This window comes from Saimiri boliviensis, chromosome 5, assembly GCF_048565385.1.
Source record: "Saimiri boliviensis isolate mSaiBol1 chromosome 5, mSaiBol1.pri, whole genome shotgun sequence".
NCBI classification, from domain to species: domain Eukaryota; kingdom Metazoa; phylum Chordata; class Mammalia; order Primates; family Cebidae; genus Saimiri; species Saimiri boliviensis.
In genome coordinates this window covers 131,912,580-131,930,261 of record NC_133453.1, presented here as the reverse complement: position 1 = coordinate 131,930,261, position 17,682 = coordinate 131,912,580, and positions in this window count along the sequence as shown.

The following is a 17,682-nucleotide window of genomic DNA, read 5'->3' as shown; positions in this document are numbered from 1 at the left end:
TTTTCCATGAGTTGACCCTGGACTTAGAGTTCACCTCTAACTGCTCTACCTCTTAAATCCACAATGCCAATATTTAACTACTTTTTGACCACACAGGCTGGTTCTAGTCATGTCTGACTCCTTTTTCGCTTCTTTCCATGCCTCATGGAGACTAACATTCTCCTTCTTGTCAGCCCTATCCTATTCCCAAGCCAGTTATATTAAGGTCAGATTCAGTTGCCAATTGGTTATATGAGTTTGTTCCATACCTTTAACTTCCCAAGTCTTTGTTTCTTGGTCTCAGAAATCTCAGACTGACTTTTCTTTTTCTTTTTTTTTTCTTTCCTTCTTTCTTTCTTTTCCTTCCTTCCTTCCTTCCTTCCTTCCTTCCTTCCTTCCTTCCTTCCTTCCTTTCTTTCTTTTTCTTTCTTTTCTTTCTTTCTTCTTTCCTTTCTTTTTTTGGTTAAGACAGAGTCTCACTCTGTCACCCAGGCTGGAGTGCAGTGGTGTGAGCTTGGAACACTGCAGCAACCTCTGCCTCCCTGAGTTGAAGCAATTCTTGTGCCTCAGCCTCCCAAGTAGCTGGGATTGTTGGCATATCCCACTACACCAGATAATTTTTGTATTTTTTGTATTTTTAGTAGAGACAGGGTTTTGCCATGTTGGTGAGACTGGTCTCAGACTCCTGGCCTCAAGTGATCAGCCTGCCTCAGCCTCCCAAAGTGCTGTGATTACAGGCATGAGCTACCACGCCAGGCCTTCAGATGGACTTATGTAAAACCTCTGGCTCTCTGGCCATCAACAAGTATTATAGGTGAGAAACAATATTTTGGCATTGTTTTATCAATAGCTACAACCTATTATTTAACTTTGTTTTTGACTTAAGTGAAGAAGTAACTAAAGGCCATTAGCTTTAAACATGGTGTTTATTTATCTGATTCCATTAGAATAAGGCTCAATAATTTTCAGAAGCCCAGAAATGGAAATCTATGTGCTAAGGCACCATGGATCATTCATGGTAGCAAAATCAGTGAGAGGATTAAAAACCTTTGGTTAATGGTACAATGAGAAGAAATAGAGCCCAGTTCTCCAGGAAATGATTTAAGGATAAGAGCTTCAAAGCTTTTTAAAAAGTATTTCTTTTCCACACAGCCTTCTTCATCTGACTCATTAAAATGTCTCAGCATTGTTTTTTCAACATACCATTTAATCAAAACCCTCTGCTAGATTCTTCCCAAGATTCATTTGTGACTCACATGAGCAAACATTCTGTAGGGTTATAATGAAGAGAAATGTAGGAGAATTATAGAAGCTTTCTTTCCTTTTACAGCAAATACTTTATAAATCCATCTCCATTTCTCAGAATTGGTTTATCTTTGAATCAATGTTTTACTTTTCTGTAGATAAAAAGCACTGTACATGTCTGAAAATCAGAAGCATTGGAAGAAGATTCAGTTATATTTCTTAATATTGCTCTTAATGTCTCACATGTAAACTTCAAGTCTAGGAAAAAGCAATCAAATACGTCATTCCTAAAAACTGGTTTTCTTGTTCATTTTGTTAAAGAAAAAGTTCTTCATCTTGTAGAGGGTGTTTAAAATGGTCTTATTTATTGTAGATTCAAGAAACTGATGGAAGATAAAGTAAGTCATTTAAGTAGGGTATCTTCCTGCTCTTCCAAAGCCAGACCCTGTCTTACAGTTAAGTGCGGGAGAGATCCCAAACCACAGACATACAGCCAAGCACTTCCTGCATCCCTGGCCCATAAAAACTGAGAGAGATAGTTATGCAACTAGATTTCTGGATGATTGATTATGCAGCAATAGTAATAGACAGTCTGTTCTCTATAGTTCTCTTCCCTTAACAGTCTCATTAATATTTGTCACCAGAGAGATTTGGAGGTAAATGCGAGGCAGTGTATTTTTTATTCTCAGAAGGTTGGTGGATGGCATTCAGCATGGGGCAGCTCATGCATGCTGTGGCTGATCTGATGACTCATCTTTTAGGCATGGAGCAGCACCTGGAGCTCCAATGACTCCAGTTCTCACCAACTGTCCTCTTTCAGCTTTTCTTAATCCTCAACCAAGTATGCCCGCCATCCCAAGGAAAGGGTACCAGCTTCTCCTTCATGTCATACACAGAATCCAGGTTACAGGTGCTAAAAGATGTATGTTCCTGTTTTTTCCACAGGGGTTTTTATTTTCTTTGCAGATTTAAGTTCATCTCTGTGAATTATGGTTTGTCTTTGCTGTTGTCCACACTCATCTTTCCTTACTAACTGTTAGTTTGGCTGATAGAAACCTGCTTAGACTCAGCTCCAGATACACAGCCTCTCCCACCAGCTTCTGTGTAGATTAAAGTACAATCCTTGTAATACCTTCTTACTCTGTATCACTCACAGTGCTTCTGCTTCTGTGATAAATACTGATTGATGCAGAGGCACTCATGGGGACATTGATGTGCTTAATGTGTTGGGCTTATAATGAACAATCTTGATTTAATCTTGGTTACATTTCTTAGAAAGACCATTTGTCTTAGAAATCCGTGTAGCCTCCAGCTGCTCCAGTAATGTAAATGCCTAAAATCAGAATGGGAAAGCTGGAGGTGAGCTTGGAATTTTGGAAAGGCTCATGCAGAGATGTGTGTGAATTCTGTAAGTACCTAAACAGCAGAATTCAACTTGAGTGAGATGCGTTCTTGGTGAGAAATGTACTCGTGATTTCATGAGTAAGAAGCTGAAGACACTCAAGTCCAGCTGCTTTTCTTCAGGAACTCTTAAGCCATTCATGTATTTCAGATTTCCATCCTGTCACCAATCCACCTGGCCAACCTTATTTACTGCTTATTACTCATTTTATGACAGCCTCTACTCAGATTTGAAGTATTGGGTAAAAATTAAAATAAGTAGAAGTGGCATTACCTATGAGTCAATAAATTGACTTTATAAAACTTTATAGGAATTACTGATTCAACTGCCACTAATTAGAGGCACTGTAGTAATTATCTGCACTGTAAATCTGTAATTTTTGCTTAATAATGAGGGGAGGAAGAGGGTTAGTAAAATTGTCTGATCAAGTGTTTTGCACAAACTATGGAATCTCTACAACACTTTTGCTATTTTATGGGATGGGGAAAGCAATGATAGCTGTGTCACTCCAATACCTGGACTGATGGTTGAGCCAATCTTTGCAGAAGAAGCTTTCCAGCGGCATATCCAATCTCTGTAGCTATGTATATTGTCAGGGGATTGAGAGAGACCATTAAATAGGACCCCTTGTCCCTACTTTATGTTTAAAACCGCTAAGAAATAAGACAAACCATAAGATAGATGGAGGCCAAGCATCACTCCATTACCAATAGTGCTAACCTGTGAAGTTAACATCAACAGCAGAAAGATGTACCCATGGAGTCATGTGGAGTTCTAAGCCAGAGCAGGCCCTTTATGTAAGAGGGACTTACAGGCAATTGGAAAACTTGATTTGTGTGTGCTGTCTTGTTTCCAAGAGGTAAAGGAAGAGCTGATGAAGAAAGCATGACTGTTCAGATAATGCACTCTAGCCCACCGAAGTTTGGGAGGCCAAGGCATGTGGATCACGAGGTCAGGAGTTCAAGACCAGCCTGGCCTGACCAACATGGTGAAACCCTGTCTCAACTAAAAATACAAAAATTCTCTGGGCGTGGTGGTGTCTCTGTAATCCCAGCTACTCCAGAGGCTGAGGCAGGAGAATCGCTTGAACCAGGGAGTTGGAGTTTGCAGTGAGCAAGATGACAGCGTTGCACTCTAGCCTGGCAGCAGAGCAAGACTCTGTCTTAGCTCTTTTCATAAAGAAGGAAATGAATGACAAAGAAGTGCTTGCCCTGAATGGTGAGAATTAACAGCAAATATTTGTTTTTTAGGCATGGGACTTGAAATATCTTTTCCACAATCCTTTTGCACTGAATCATTTTCATTACCCCATAAATCTTGTGACATGAAATGTATACCTTGCTGTTGCCCAGGCTGGAGTACAGGGGTACAGTAATGACTTACTGTAACCTCTAACTTTCAGACTTAAGCAATCCCTCCTGCTTCAGCCTCCCTTCTGAGTAGCTGGGGTTACAGGTATGCATTACCACAGCCAGCTATTTTTATTTTTTGTAGAGATGTGGGGGGATATCACTCTTTTGCTCAAAGGCTGGCTTTGATGTGCAAAGGCTGGCTTTGATGTGGACTCAAGCAGTTCTCCTGTGGTGGCTTCCCAAAATGCTGAAATAGAGGTATCAGCCACCCCACCTGGCTGAAATCATTCTCAATGAAATCACATTGACTCCTTCAGTGCCAAATCTAGTATTTTCTTCTCAGTACTCATCACACCCATCTGCTTTGTGGAACTGGACAGCTTCCCTCCTTCTGGGAGCTCTTCATTGGCTTTCATGCCACATTTCACTCCTAGATTTTCTCCTCTTTCCTTGGGTGCTGCTTTCTCAGTAGCATTTCCTGAGGACTCAGAACAGGAATTCTTTCCTTATGTGTCTTTGAAGTCCAGTGTCTTACACAATGCCTAATACCTAGGTGTGATTTCTTCACAAGCCATTTCTCTGTCCTGTGTCGCGTTGGCCAAGCTCTGCCTTGTTTTGTTTTACGAATTCACCGTCCCCTATGCTAAAGGAAAGTGACTATTTATTTCCCAGTTCCAGGATTGTGTAACGATTTGTTTTAAACCTGTCATTACGTTTTCCTTTTCACTAATTAAGCATGGAGAAAGCTTCTAGGGTGTTTCTGGGATAAATTTTCCAAACTCGTAAGAAGAGGAAGTATATAGTTTTCTAGGTCTATTGTATTAAACTGCCACAAACTGAGTGGCAACAAAAATGGATTACAGTTCTGGGGACCAGAGGTCCGTAATCAGTGTGTCAGTAGGTTTGTCTGCTGCTGAGGGCTGCAAAGGAAGAAGTTCTTCCAAGTTTCTCTGAGCTTTGAGATGCCCATCTTAATGTTCACATGGTCTTTTTTTCTATATGCCTGTTTCTATGTCCACAAATCTCCTTTTTTTAAATGAAGACACCAGTCGTATTGTATTAGGGTCCACTCTAATGACCTTGTTTTAACCTGATTCCTTTTTTAACAACCCTCTATCCAAATAAGTTCACATTTTGAGCTACTTGTGGTTAAGAATTTAAAATATAAATTTTAATGGAACACGATTCATATGCTAATAATGAGAAAGCAACTTTTTCTTTCAATATTACTGATGGCTGGAGCTATAGCAGCCGCATTGTAACCATGAGGAAACAAATGTAGTTACCAAGCCACTATACGGAAAGTGGTAGAATGGTAGGAAAACTTGATTCTTGTTTGCATCTTTGATCAACATATTCTTCTAGAAAAGCAAATTGGTCTTTAATGCATTTTCCATTTCGACTAGAGTAGGCTGACACTGACGGCAGACAGACCAGTTAGGTGAATATTCTAATAGTCCTGTTGAAGCAACTTGAACTCCACTAGTGAAAAGAAGTGACATAGGCAAGAGGTATTAATGAAGAAACTTTCTTGTAGGAAGAAAGATGGTATCTAGGGCTGTGCTTGGGATATATTCTTAGTGCTTTCTGTTCCGGGGCTGTGACTGCTGGTAGTCGCTTGGATTGAGGGCAATTTAAGATGGCATTTGAAAGGAAAGACAGAGCCAGCTGTTCTCATAACCATTTTATGAATACAAAGGACTTACAAGTTGAACTTTTGCTTCTTCCCAGTGGTATGATTCTGGACAGAACCAGATAGTCTAAAAATAGGCAATTCAGCCGCCACTTTAAATCAGTGTTCCCTAAATGGTGATTTATAGAATGTTAATTCTGTGAGTTGTTAATAGATATGATGAAAATCAAAGGTGAGGAAAGAGATGTTCTACACCCAAATGAATTCAGAAATTTGGATTAAAGTCCATATTACAGTACTTCTCAGAGCCTTAAATATTCTAGTGTCAAGTGTAAATATTTAAGGTAGAAGTGTAGTTACATAACTTAAAATATTTACGATGCATCAATTGCAACCTTTTTCTCAGAGCATGTCACAAAATTGGTCTTAGGACTACACTTAGGACACGCTGCTTTAAACAGTGATTTACTCTAGGTTTCATTTCTTTTTCTTCTGGTACATCATACCCTAGCTATTCAGCCTTAGTGTAAAGGGCTCATTGCAGATGGGATTGCCAATTCCCTGGTGACCTGTGAGCCTTTATGCAGTCCTATTGACATTCCCATTTAAAACACTGAGGCTGGAAGAGATGAGACATACTCCTGTGTGAATAGAGCTGTTCCCAAGAGACAGGAGGGAGGAAAGGAAATCTATGAGCTTGCTTCATCTCAGGTAATGTGCCAGATATTCAGCTAGACCTATTGGGCACCAAGAGCCATGCTCAGGAATCCACCAAAATAAAATAAAATAAAATAAAATAAAAAATTTGCTACTGGCACCTCAGAGGAAGGAATTTTCAGATGAGAAACTGTAACTGCTTATTCCTTAGGGGGAGAGTTTTTCTAGATTAATTTCCTCAGGCATATGTTGTTCTTTATTATAGGCAGTGGTAAAATATGAGTTCTGCAGTAAGATTCTATTTTGCCCCTCCAAGGGGCCTCCCATGTTTGCACAAAAGTTTAGAGCACACACATTTCTGGGTTCAAATTCTGGCTCTGGCACTTTGTGGACTGTGACCTTGGGAAAATATATTAAGATCTTTGAGCCTTGATTTTATCATCTATGAAATGGGAGTACTAATAATATCTTCTTTAGCAAACTCTTGTGAGACTTATGCAAACTCAGTAATAGGCATAAAATAAATGCTTAATCAATTTGAAACTAATTACAAGAAATCAAATAAATGTTGAATAAATTACAAAAATCCTTTTGAAACGTGTTTAAGATATTTCCAGGCTGAAGACATGACATATATGCAAATCTACAGAGATGGGGAAATTGCAAAGAGTGAATATAGCTGGGCTTTTGGGTTCAAGGTCAACTGTGATCAGATATGGAAAGCAGTATGTGATGGCTAATTTTATGTGTCACCTCGAGTGGGCTGTGGCGTGCCTAGGCTGAACATTGTTTCTGTATGTGTCTATGACAATGTCTCTGGATGAGACTGACATTTGAATCAGTGGATTTGATAAAGTAGATTTCCCTCTCCAGGATAGGTGGATATCCTCCGCTGTTGTGGACTTCAGTAGAACAAAAGGCAGAGAAAAGAGTAATTGACCTTTTTTTCTGGCTTGCCTGCTTGAACAAGGACATCTTCTCAACTTCTGTTGCCTTCAGACTGGAGTTTACATCATTGGCTATCCTGGTATTATACCTTTAAACCCAGATAGAATGACATTATCAGCTTCCCTGAGTCTATAGCTTGCAGATGGCAGATCACGGGACCTCTCAGGCTCCATAATTGCATGACCCAATTCCTCATAACAAATATGTCTTTCTCTTTTTCTCTCTCTGTCTTTCTCTGGAAGATTTATTGAAGAGGGACATGTTTAATTCCTTGCATGCTAGAATGGCAACTTTGACAATAGGGGTCGGGTCTCGGTACCAAAATTTGAGACATGGTCTTCATCTTCATGTAACTTGCAGTGTAATTTAAAGATAACTTTGCCGATCCCACAGGTTTTTACCACTCATGTATTATGGCTGACGTAATAATAGATGATCGGTTGGCAAGTGCATGGTGATGACAGAGTTTAAGCAGTAGCCATATGCTGGTGAAATCAGCCTCAGGCCTAGAAAATTGAATACTAATGTGTATTTTTAAATAAAATAATAGACTTTTAATTTGTGCAGCTCAGAAAACTTTTAGGATAAAGGACTCTTCCTTTTGCCTAATAGAAATGGCCTCTAGGTGACATTACCAGAACTACGTATCAGGCATGAAGTTCCTTAATTCTTGATAGTCAAACAAGCGTATTTTAACTTATGGTTTCCTTACATGTGAAAATCCTATTGGTGAGAAATAAACTTCCAAATACAGACACTGCACACCAGATTTTTGATCTTCCATTCCATACACCTTCATAATCTTGTCCCACTCTTCAAATAACATTTTTCTCTTACTCCTCTATGAAAACACTGCTCTTGTGACCCTAGAGGCAATAGGTGCATTGCTATCTCTGAATCTTGGCTTGGAATATTTCCCATTTGAGGAACTCTTCTAACTCTTCTTAGTCTGCCAGGGTTCTGCTTTCCCCAAGGCTTGGATTCCATTTCCTACATGACAATGGCATTGAACACGTCACCCTTTCATCATCTCAGAATTCTCTATAATCCTTTTGAAGGTAGGGTCTGTATCGCTTAGTGGGAATTTAATCTAAGCTGCAGCACACACACACACACACACACACACACACACAAAGTCTCCCTTTATGTACAACTTCTTGTTATATCTTCAGCAGGCTGTATCTGGAAGTGTGTCATCACCTACCTGAACTGGGACAATGAGGAAGGAGAAATTGCTGGGAATGGATAGAACTTTTGATGAGAATAGGGTTAGGAAACCTGCCCTTGCTGCAGGACTGGTCTTTAAGACAGGTGCTACCCAACCCAATATGCTGAAGAGAATAATGGCGGAGAGACAAGAGTTAAATTTGCCCCAGAGCATATGGGAATTTCATTTATCTCTCTTAATCTCAGTTCTTTTATCTGTAAAATAAGGCCAGAAAATGATAAAAATATAAATAAAACACAAAACTCCACATCTCACAGGGCTATTGTGGAAATTAAATCAATGAACTTACATAAAGCACTTAACACAGTGACTGATGCATAATAAGCATCCAATAAACGATGGGTATTATTATAGTCCATAAATGAGAGGTTACATAAAAGTGCTTCTGAAACTTAGAAATAAATTACACTCTGTGAGGAAAGCTAGGAAAAATCAACACATAAAAAATAAGATTAACCATCTGTGGAATAAACTCTCCGAAAATGCCATGGGCAACACCAGCTCTCAAATTGGGCAGGGTTAAGCCAGAAGGAGTAGTTCATAACTACAGTTGATCTCTGCTGGTGATGCTTGATTAGATTTGAATCTATTTAATTCAGTGCACATCCGTTCCCAGTCCATTCTGTACAGAACACCGGGTTATTTGGAAGATGAGTGGGATGCTACGTTTGCCCTCCAAGAACTTTCAAACTGAAAGCCCAATCAGGCTTGCACACGACACCCTCAATAATTAAAGCCCGAAGCAATCAAGGTGCTGCACAATCATGCAGGAAGCAAAAAGTAATTCTACTAAGAGGATTGTCCTGGAGAAATGGACACCCTGGAGGAAGTGGCATTGAGATAGGCACTTACAAATGGTGGTGGGCATTTTAACAGACTAATGAAGGGGGGTACAGATGATATTACAGACACCAATAAGTGTGTGGACGATGCCGCGGAAAAGTTCTAAAGGGAACGTTAGGACAAACCGGCGATCAACGAACTGGATGATGGAGAAAGAGGACTCAGCAAGACAACTTTGATTTTGAACATCATGATATCTCCAATGACTGATACAGCAGGCTGCATACAGTAGGTGCTCAGTAAAAGCTCGTAATCGATTTTGTTGCTTTTCACGCTTGAGAGACACATCACCCATGACACAGAACAATAGTGCATTTGATCACTTGATGTTAAATGTGCCAGGAATTCTCAAATAACTGGCTGATGCATGTCCTGTGCTTGGTGTGACCTACAATGGGGCAATGCAGAAATGACAATGATATTGAGGAAGTGGAGCAGCCCATTGGGCTACTTGAAAAAAAAATTGGGAAAAAAAAAAAACCATTTGTTTCAGGTTTCTCAGTGTACCACTTGTATCGATCTTATTTCAAAGTCTACCTAGCAAATCTATGATACAGTCTTTTGCCTCTTTTGTTATTGTGGTGTAATAAAAATACATATTTGGTCTTTGTTCTTGGTTCCTGGCTTGAACTCCTAAAACCCTTGAAATCTTCTGAGTGATAAAAAGTCTAATTGCTGATTACGGGGTGGAACTTTCCGTCTTAACCCTGACCTTTGCAGCTGGGGAGGTTGTATTTGTGGAGAGGACATAAAAACTCTCTCCTGCACCCCATACCTTAGCCTGTACATCTCTTTAATTTGACTGTTCTTGAGCTATATCCTTTATAATAAACCAATAAACATTACTGAAGTGTTTTCTGAGTCTGGTGAATAGCTCTAGTGACTTGTTGAAATGGAGGAGAAGGTAGAGGGAAACACCAGTTTATAGCCTGTTGGTCAGAAGTACTGGTGGGTCCTGGGATTTGCAGCTGGGAGCATTGTTGTGATTCTGAGCCCTTGCCTTGTGAAGTCTGTGCTAAATTCAAATAGTTTGTGTCAGAATTAAATTCAGTAGTTGGACAACTATTTGGTGTCAGAAGTGGTGTCAGAAAAAAGAAAAAGCAGCAATTGAGAAAATGAAGACCCAGAAGAGGTTAATAATTTATGTGGGTCATGCAGCTTGCATATGAGGAAGTTGGGAATAGAGTCGAGGACTGTAAGATTCCAGAGCCTTACAGTTAACCATGTGAGAATGCTGTTAGCAAGAGGTTCACCCCTCTGTTCTTTAAGACCTGTTGGGAATCAAGACAGAATAAGAAATGGAGAGAAATTGCTCTCGCTGCAAAAAGTAGCAGAGAATAATGATTGAGTTTGAGATCTAGACTTCAGTTACATATGTCCTATTGCCAGCTTTACTACCAAACTTAGGAAAGTTGCTGGAGCTTTGTTTCTTAGTTTCTTATGCATAACATAAAGACAATAATAAAACCTATTTTATGGGATTTCTATAAGACTTACGTGAGTTCATATGTGAATAGTACTAAAAATAGTTTTGACATATAACTCAATTAACTATCACATAGTTACATAGGTTATAAATAGGTTAACTTTTATTAGTGTTACGGGATAACAGCTACAAATGATTGGCTTATAACAACATGATACAACCTGAAAAAGAAGGCTTTTTTGTTGTATTTTGATTTACTAAGGGGTAATGTCGAAGTAAGAAGATCAGTTCCCTACATTACATATGAAAATCAGTGCTATAATGTGAAAGCCAGAATGGAGCAACTGTGTGGTTGAAATAAGATCTTGGAGGGTAAAATAGCTCATCATCACTAAACGGAAGTGGGAGACCTAAATTCCTTAGAGAAGAGGCTACTGAACTCAACATTCCCCATGAGATGTTACAAAGAGCGGTGATTGGGGGCAGTTCCTTACTGTTTGGCTTCTAATTCATGTGAGGATCCATGAATTAGGGCTTGGCAATTGGACGTATAGATACCTCAACAGAAGAGGAAGGCAGGGAGGTCAGAACCAGAGAGGAGAAGAGCCCAGGAAGCCACCAGATAGAAGGGAAGTAGCCGATAGCTCAGATACCAGTATTGAAAGTGACATAGAACACTGCAGTGCCCAAGGCGACAGGAGTGTCTGTGGGAAAATAGAGGCCAGTCTAGGGGTAGTGGCAGGGAGGAGTAGCCAGGGGCTAAAGGGAATGGTGTCCAGCCTCAAGATAGAGGGTTTATAATAACTAGTGAGGGTTCAAACATGCTGCATTTCAGGAGGGGATTCCACTAGATCAAGCATAAAAATCAGGAACTAGAAGACAACCTAGTCATTGAGGCTGGATCACCTGCATGCCAGGGAAGAGCTGTGGCACTGGGCACGCGGTGCCGAGGGCACTCCTGACATTTTGGACGCCAGATAGACGGAAGAGTACTAAATCCCCCTTCCACCTGCTGGTACTTCTAAGGCACTTTTGCCCCCATCTGTGTAGACACAGATCCCTAAGCATGAGCGCCAAGCCTGAAGGACTCTAGCCATTTATGGCTAAGGAAGGCAGAAATGGAAGGCCACACAGTTTCAAAATATTATATCTTTGAAAACAAATTTTGATACACCTTTAATTTTTCTGGGGAGAGCTGATTTCAGGCAAGAATATAATAAAGTTTTCAAGGGAACTGAACAAATTGTTTGTTTGTTTGTTTGTTTGTTTGTTTTCTGTACACAAAACCAGGTGGGGAAGAGAAAGAATGGATTAAATTTGAGATCAAATAACTGGGTTATTTGGAAAACAGCAAGAACTTATTTGGGGATCCAGTTCCATCTGTTGTCAAAACCATCATTCTTCTCAGATCCAGGCATTTCCCCTTGGTGCAAGTCTCCACCATCAGATCCATGTGGAAAGCACTTTTTGACAGCAAAGAGATTCTGACATGGGTTCAAAGGCAAACATTTAACCATCAAAATAAATATTTGAAGAATGTCCTATCCTGGAGGGCTTGAAGATTAAGATAGCTTCTCTCCAGAATGTTTTAAAATGCTGTCTCTGAAAGCAGGAAGATGAACTAATTTACTTCCAGAACTACAAATGGTCAATCATCTTCACGCACGTTCTGACTTTAATATGTAAGCCACTGCAACCAGTAGATACAGGGCTAAATGAGGGGATAATTCCTACTTTAAATAAGCTTCCAAGTGAGTTGAGCCAATAAAAGATGTTCTGAGAAAAAATGGAAATGGAAATGGTACAAGTCAATGGAAATTCACTAGTACTTGTGTGTGTGTGTGATGGAATCTTACTCTATGAAACTTCACTAATGCTTTGTTGTTGTTGTAAGATGGAATCTCACTCTATTGCCCAGGCTGGACTTCAGTGGCACGATATCGGCTAACTGCAACCTCTGCCTCCGGGGTTCAAGCGATTCTCCTGCCTCAGCCTTCCAAGTATCTGCGATTATGGGCGCCCGCCACCACACCTGGCTAATTTTTGTATTTTTAGTAGAGACAGGGTTTCACTATGTTGGTCAGGCTGGTCTCAAACCCTTGACCTCAAGTTATCTGCCCGCCTCGGCCTCCGAAAGTGCTGGGATTACAGGCACAAGCCACTGCAGCTGGCCCTCACTAGTACTTTTAAAATTCAGAATTTAATATATACACTTAAGGGTACAGGTATTGAATGACAGAAAAGGCAAAAGTGATCACTGAGATGACAGAGGTACTAACTTCACAAAGCAAATCCCACCCCCTCAGGCTGGGGAAGCAAAAGAAAGAAGAAAGGGCTATAAGAGCAGAGGAGCTTGGGGCAGGGGGCTTCCAGAGTTGGACACAGAGCTCTGAAGAGGGAGAGTGCCCAGCTAATATAGGTGCTCCAGAATTCAGAGTAGGACTTGCAAGAAGCTGAGACCCCAGCCTCTGAGAAGAAGACACAGAGAAGTTAATCCTGGCAGTGTGCAAATGGGTATGAGTGTTGGAGGAGAGGGGTCAATGAAAATGGAATGAAATGCTTCTCTAAGAGTAAGGAACTATTGCTGGAGTCAAGTTGCTAGGACAGGAAGCTAATTGGAAGAGAGACCCTTCCATCTCCTGATCTCCCTGTCTCCTCTATGGCTCCCAATGGGCAGAAGAAAAGCAAGAAATATTTGGCAAATCAGAAATGTGGGTTTCAAAGTTCCAGCCCTAGCCTTCCAAAACAGAGTCAAAGAAGGTCAGTTAAGAGACAGTAGCTCAATAATACCCAAAATAGTACCTTAGAAAAAGCACAGGGAGAAACTGCATAGGGGATTTTAGAAATGATAAAACTACTCTGGGCTCAGTGGTCAGGGGAGGTCTCTGGGGACTGTAGGTGATCTGATCATTCTGTTATAGCTCAGGCAGATTCCACTGTGGGTCATTCATTCAATAAATATTTAAATGCTCACTAAGTGACAAGTGTCCTGTTAAACACTGGAAATATAAGGATGAACATGACAGACCAGGTACATGTCTTCATATAACTTATATTAGAGGAAAGAGGAACATAACTAAATAAAAAATGGCAACAGCCGAAACGTCAGTTAACAGTAAGTTTATGAAGGAAGGAAATAAAACAGGCTAATGTGATCAAGAGATACAGGAAGCGGTTGGTCTACTTCAGTTGAGGCCGTCAGGAAGGTGGTCTTAAGGCAGGTGACATTTGAGTGGAGACTTGAATGTGAGGCAAATTCGAGATGCAAATAACTGCGGTGGGGAAGCAATCTGAGCAGCAGAAACAGCGAGTGCAAGGCCACGAGGCAGTCATGTGCTTGTTGTGTCCCAGGAGCAGAAAGAAGAGCAGGGGTTTATGAAAGAGTGGCCAGGCATGAGGTGGGAGAAACAGCTAGGAATAGGCCTTATGGGGCTGATCAAACCTTTGTAGACCCTGATAAAGGTTTAAAAAGATCACCTTGCTGCTATGTGGGCACTGGGCAGTAATGAGACACTCAGGTGCAGGGTAACCAACAGTCTGGGTAAAGAGATTTTGGTGTTCTGGTTTCAGGTGGTAGCAATAAAGATGGTGAGAAATGACTGTCTTTCAAAATATATTTGAGATATTGCCGAACGGATTCGCTTTTGGATTAGATTCTGATATGATTTGGCTGCGTCCCCACCCAAATCTCATCTTGAATTGTAGCTCCCGTAATTCCCATGTGTGGTGGGAGGGACCAGGTGGGAGGTAATTGAATCATGGGGGTGGATCTTTCCTGTGCTGTTCTCATGATAGGAAATAAGCCTCACAGGATGTGATGGTTTTATAAAGGGAGTTCATCTGCACCGGCTCCCTTGCCTGCTGCCTTTTAAAATGTGTCTTGCTTCCCCTTCACCTTCCACCACTATTGTGAGGCCTCCCCAGCCATGTGGAACTATGAGTCAGTTAAACCTGTTTCCTTTCTAAATTACTCAGTTTGGGGTATGTCTTTATTAGCATCATGAGAACAGACTAATACAGATTCCAAGGGTGAGGAAAAAGGGAATGCAGGGATCTGTACCACTGGATAGGTAACAGTATCACTTACCTGTTTGGAAAGTCTTAAGAGAAGCAGGTTTGGGGCTGTTGGAAGAGGCATGTGGTTTGAGATATCTTTTTGGTACTCAATAAGAAACTTGGAATAGGCTGTTAGATTTATGAGTGGCATTCATTCATGGGAGGTATAGGGCTGGAGATAATACTCACTGGAAGACCACTGGGAATGGATCAGTCAAGAATTAGCTAGGCAGAGATGAATGGAATTAGAACTAGCTCTTGGATTAGCTATCATCCATCTGAATTAGAGGCAGAAGTTCAGCATCAGTTTGGCCAACATGGATATGCAAGAGCTTTAGTCAGTGGAGATGGGTATTTGTGGTTCCCCTTATCAGATAAGAGTAGTACTGTGGGTCTAGGTGATTAATGCCATTTGGGTCCGTGGGGCTGAAAGCGATGATAAAAGAAGCAATCATGAGGAAAGAGGGCATTCCCAGTGGGAAATACAGCCTGTGAAAGCAAATAGTAGGAATTTAAAAAATAGATTCCATGGAACAGAGAGTAAATCACTTGTACTTAGATCAGAGAAGCCAAGGAGAAATAGGGCAAGTCCCAAACAATGTCTTAGTATTGGAAAGCTTTTTAGAATTTACGTATTCCAACCTCATATTTAGACATGGGGAAACTGGGGCGTGGAGGCATTAAACCCCATAGCCAAACTCACACAGTTACTTAGTGTATGGACCAGGATGATAACTCTTCTCTCTTTATGCTCATCCTCCTATTACATCATGAATATTGTATAGCTCATGCTGAGAAGTTACAGTTTCAACTATAGCAGTGAAAATATGCACAAGGCTTTTGAACAGAAAAATTAGAAACTGTGTAAATGTTGCTTTGTGCAAAGTTACCTCTGATGGTCAGGAAGAGGAGGAGACCGAGGCAGGCTTGCTTGGCAGCTTTGGGGGAGGGGTCAGGGTACATGAGAAAAGTCCTGCATACGCGTAGCCATTCTTAGCAACCTGGCCTACAGATAAGAGTGAAATCCAGCTCCAGGGAAACAGGGATCCTATGCTAAAGTGTACAATCTAGCTCATTGCCTTCCTTGTCATGATGCTATTTCAAGTCACATTCATTTCTTCCCTCATCACTATTTTGTGAGGAAGTGTGAGCAGGTATGGTGAGCATAGGAAGGACGTGTGAACTGACAAATTCTTAGGAAGCCACTTTTTGTTGCTGGAGTTGCCCATTAAAAGTTAGGGTTATCCCTCTTCAGTAACTTAGGAGAAGCACTCAACTGCAAAATAAACTATAACACACACACATGCACATACAGTTACCTGGACTCTACCTAGCTGATAAACGGTGGTTTCTACTTCAGGTAGAAACGGAGATATTTTGCAACTGTAAATAGACATTATTAATAATTTTCCAGGCTGATAAGTACAAATGGGAACTGTCTCAGACAACCAGGGAATATGGTCATCCTATTTCTGTTTTTCCTTTTCGTCTCCAGACACCTACTTTTCTTGCCAAACAGGGAAACTAGAACACAAACTCGAAAACAAGAACTCAAAAAACGTGAACTAAACTTTCAAAAAGTCTGCCTCTTCACTCATTAAATTTTCAAAGTCTGCCTCTTCACTCATTTTTAGGTGATTATGAAGAAATGATTTTTAGTGGAAGATTTTAGACTCTGGAATCTTACAGACCTATATGCAAATCTCAACTTTGCCAACAGCTTCTGTGACTCTAAGCAAGCTGTTTAACCATCCTTGGGTGTCACTTTTGGTCTCTGTATAATAAAAATAATAACACCTTCTGCTGAGGTTTGTAATGAGGATGAAGGGCAGGATGCACAAACATCTTTCACTTTTAAAAATGTGAACGCCTACTAAAAGCACTAAAAAGCAAATAAAGCTGCCGGAGTACTGGAGGACATTCATTATCTGTCCGTCCGTCTGACCATCCATCTATCCAGCCATTCATTCATCCATATTCATTTATTCACCCATCTTCACCTATGGAGCCTCGTAGTAAGGGGTCAAACCATCAAGGTGACCAGATCACATTTTAGTGTAGACCTCAGTATCTTTTTCCCCAAAACATTTTTATGAGGGTGAAATATGGCACTGTTTTTTTTTTTCCTCTCTAAAAGAAAATGATATTTGGAAATTGGCATTGGAATGGGAATACACGTGACATAGTAAACTGCATATATAGGGAGGTAAAGAACAACAAAGGTTTTTTTTTTTATTGTACTTTAAGTTGTGGGGTACATGTGTAGAACATGCAGGTTTGTTACATAGCTATACACGTGCCATGGTGGTTTGCTGCATTCATCACCCTGTCATCTACATTAGGTATTTTTCCTAATGCTGTCTCTCCCCTAGCCCCCCAACAGGCCCTGGTGTGTGATGTTCCCTTCCCTGTGTTCATGTGTTCTCATTGTTCAACTCCCACTTAGGAGTGCGAATGTGTGGTGGTTGATTTTCTGTTCCTGTGTTAGTTTGCTGAGAATGATGATTTCTAGCTTCGTCCATGTCCCTGCAAAGGACATGATGAACTAATTATTTTTTTTGGCTGCATAGTATTCCATGGTATATATGTGCCACATTTTCTTTATCCAGTTTATCATGGATGGGCATTTGGGTTGGTTCCAAGTCTTTGCTATTGTGAATAGTGCTGCAATAAACGTATGTGCATGCTGACACTGTTTTAAACATCAAAAGCAATGGCAGTCTTTGGATTGGCTTTGACATTGCCCAATAGGATGATTACAATGTAGTTATGTTATATTGTACTTTATGCACAAATATAATAAAGTCTTTATCATTAAATCCATCATTGACAGTTGTAAACGTATGCCACCTGGCTTCTGCAATTCATTTTCCTTTAGTTCCTTGGAGAAAAACCTACCATATGCACTCTCCA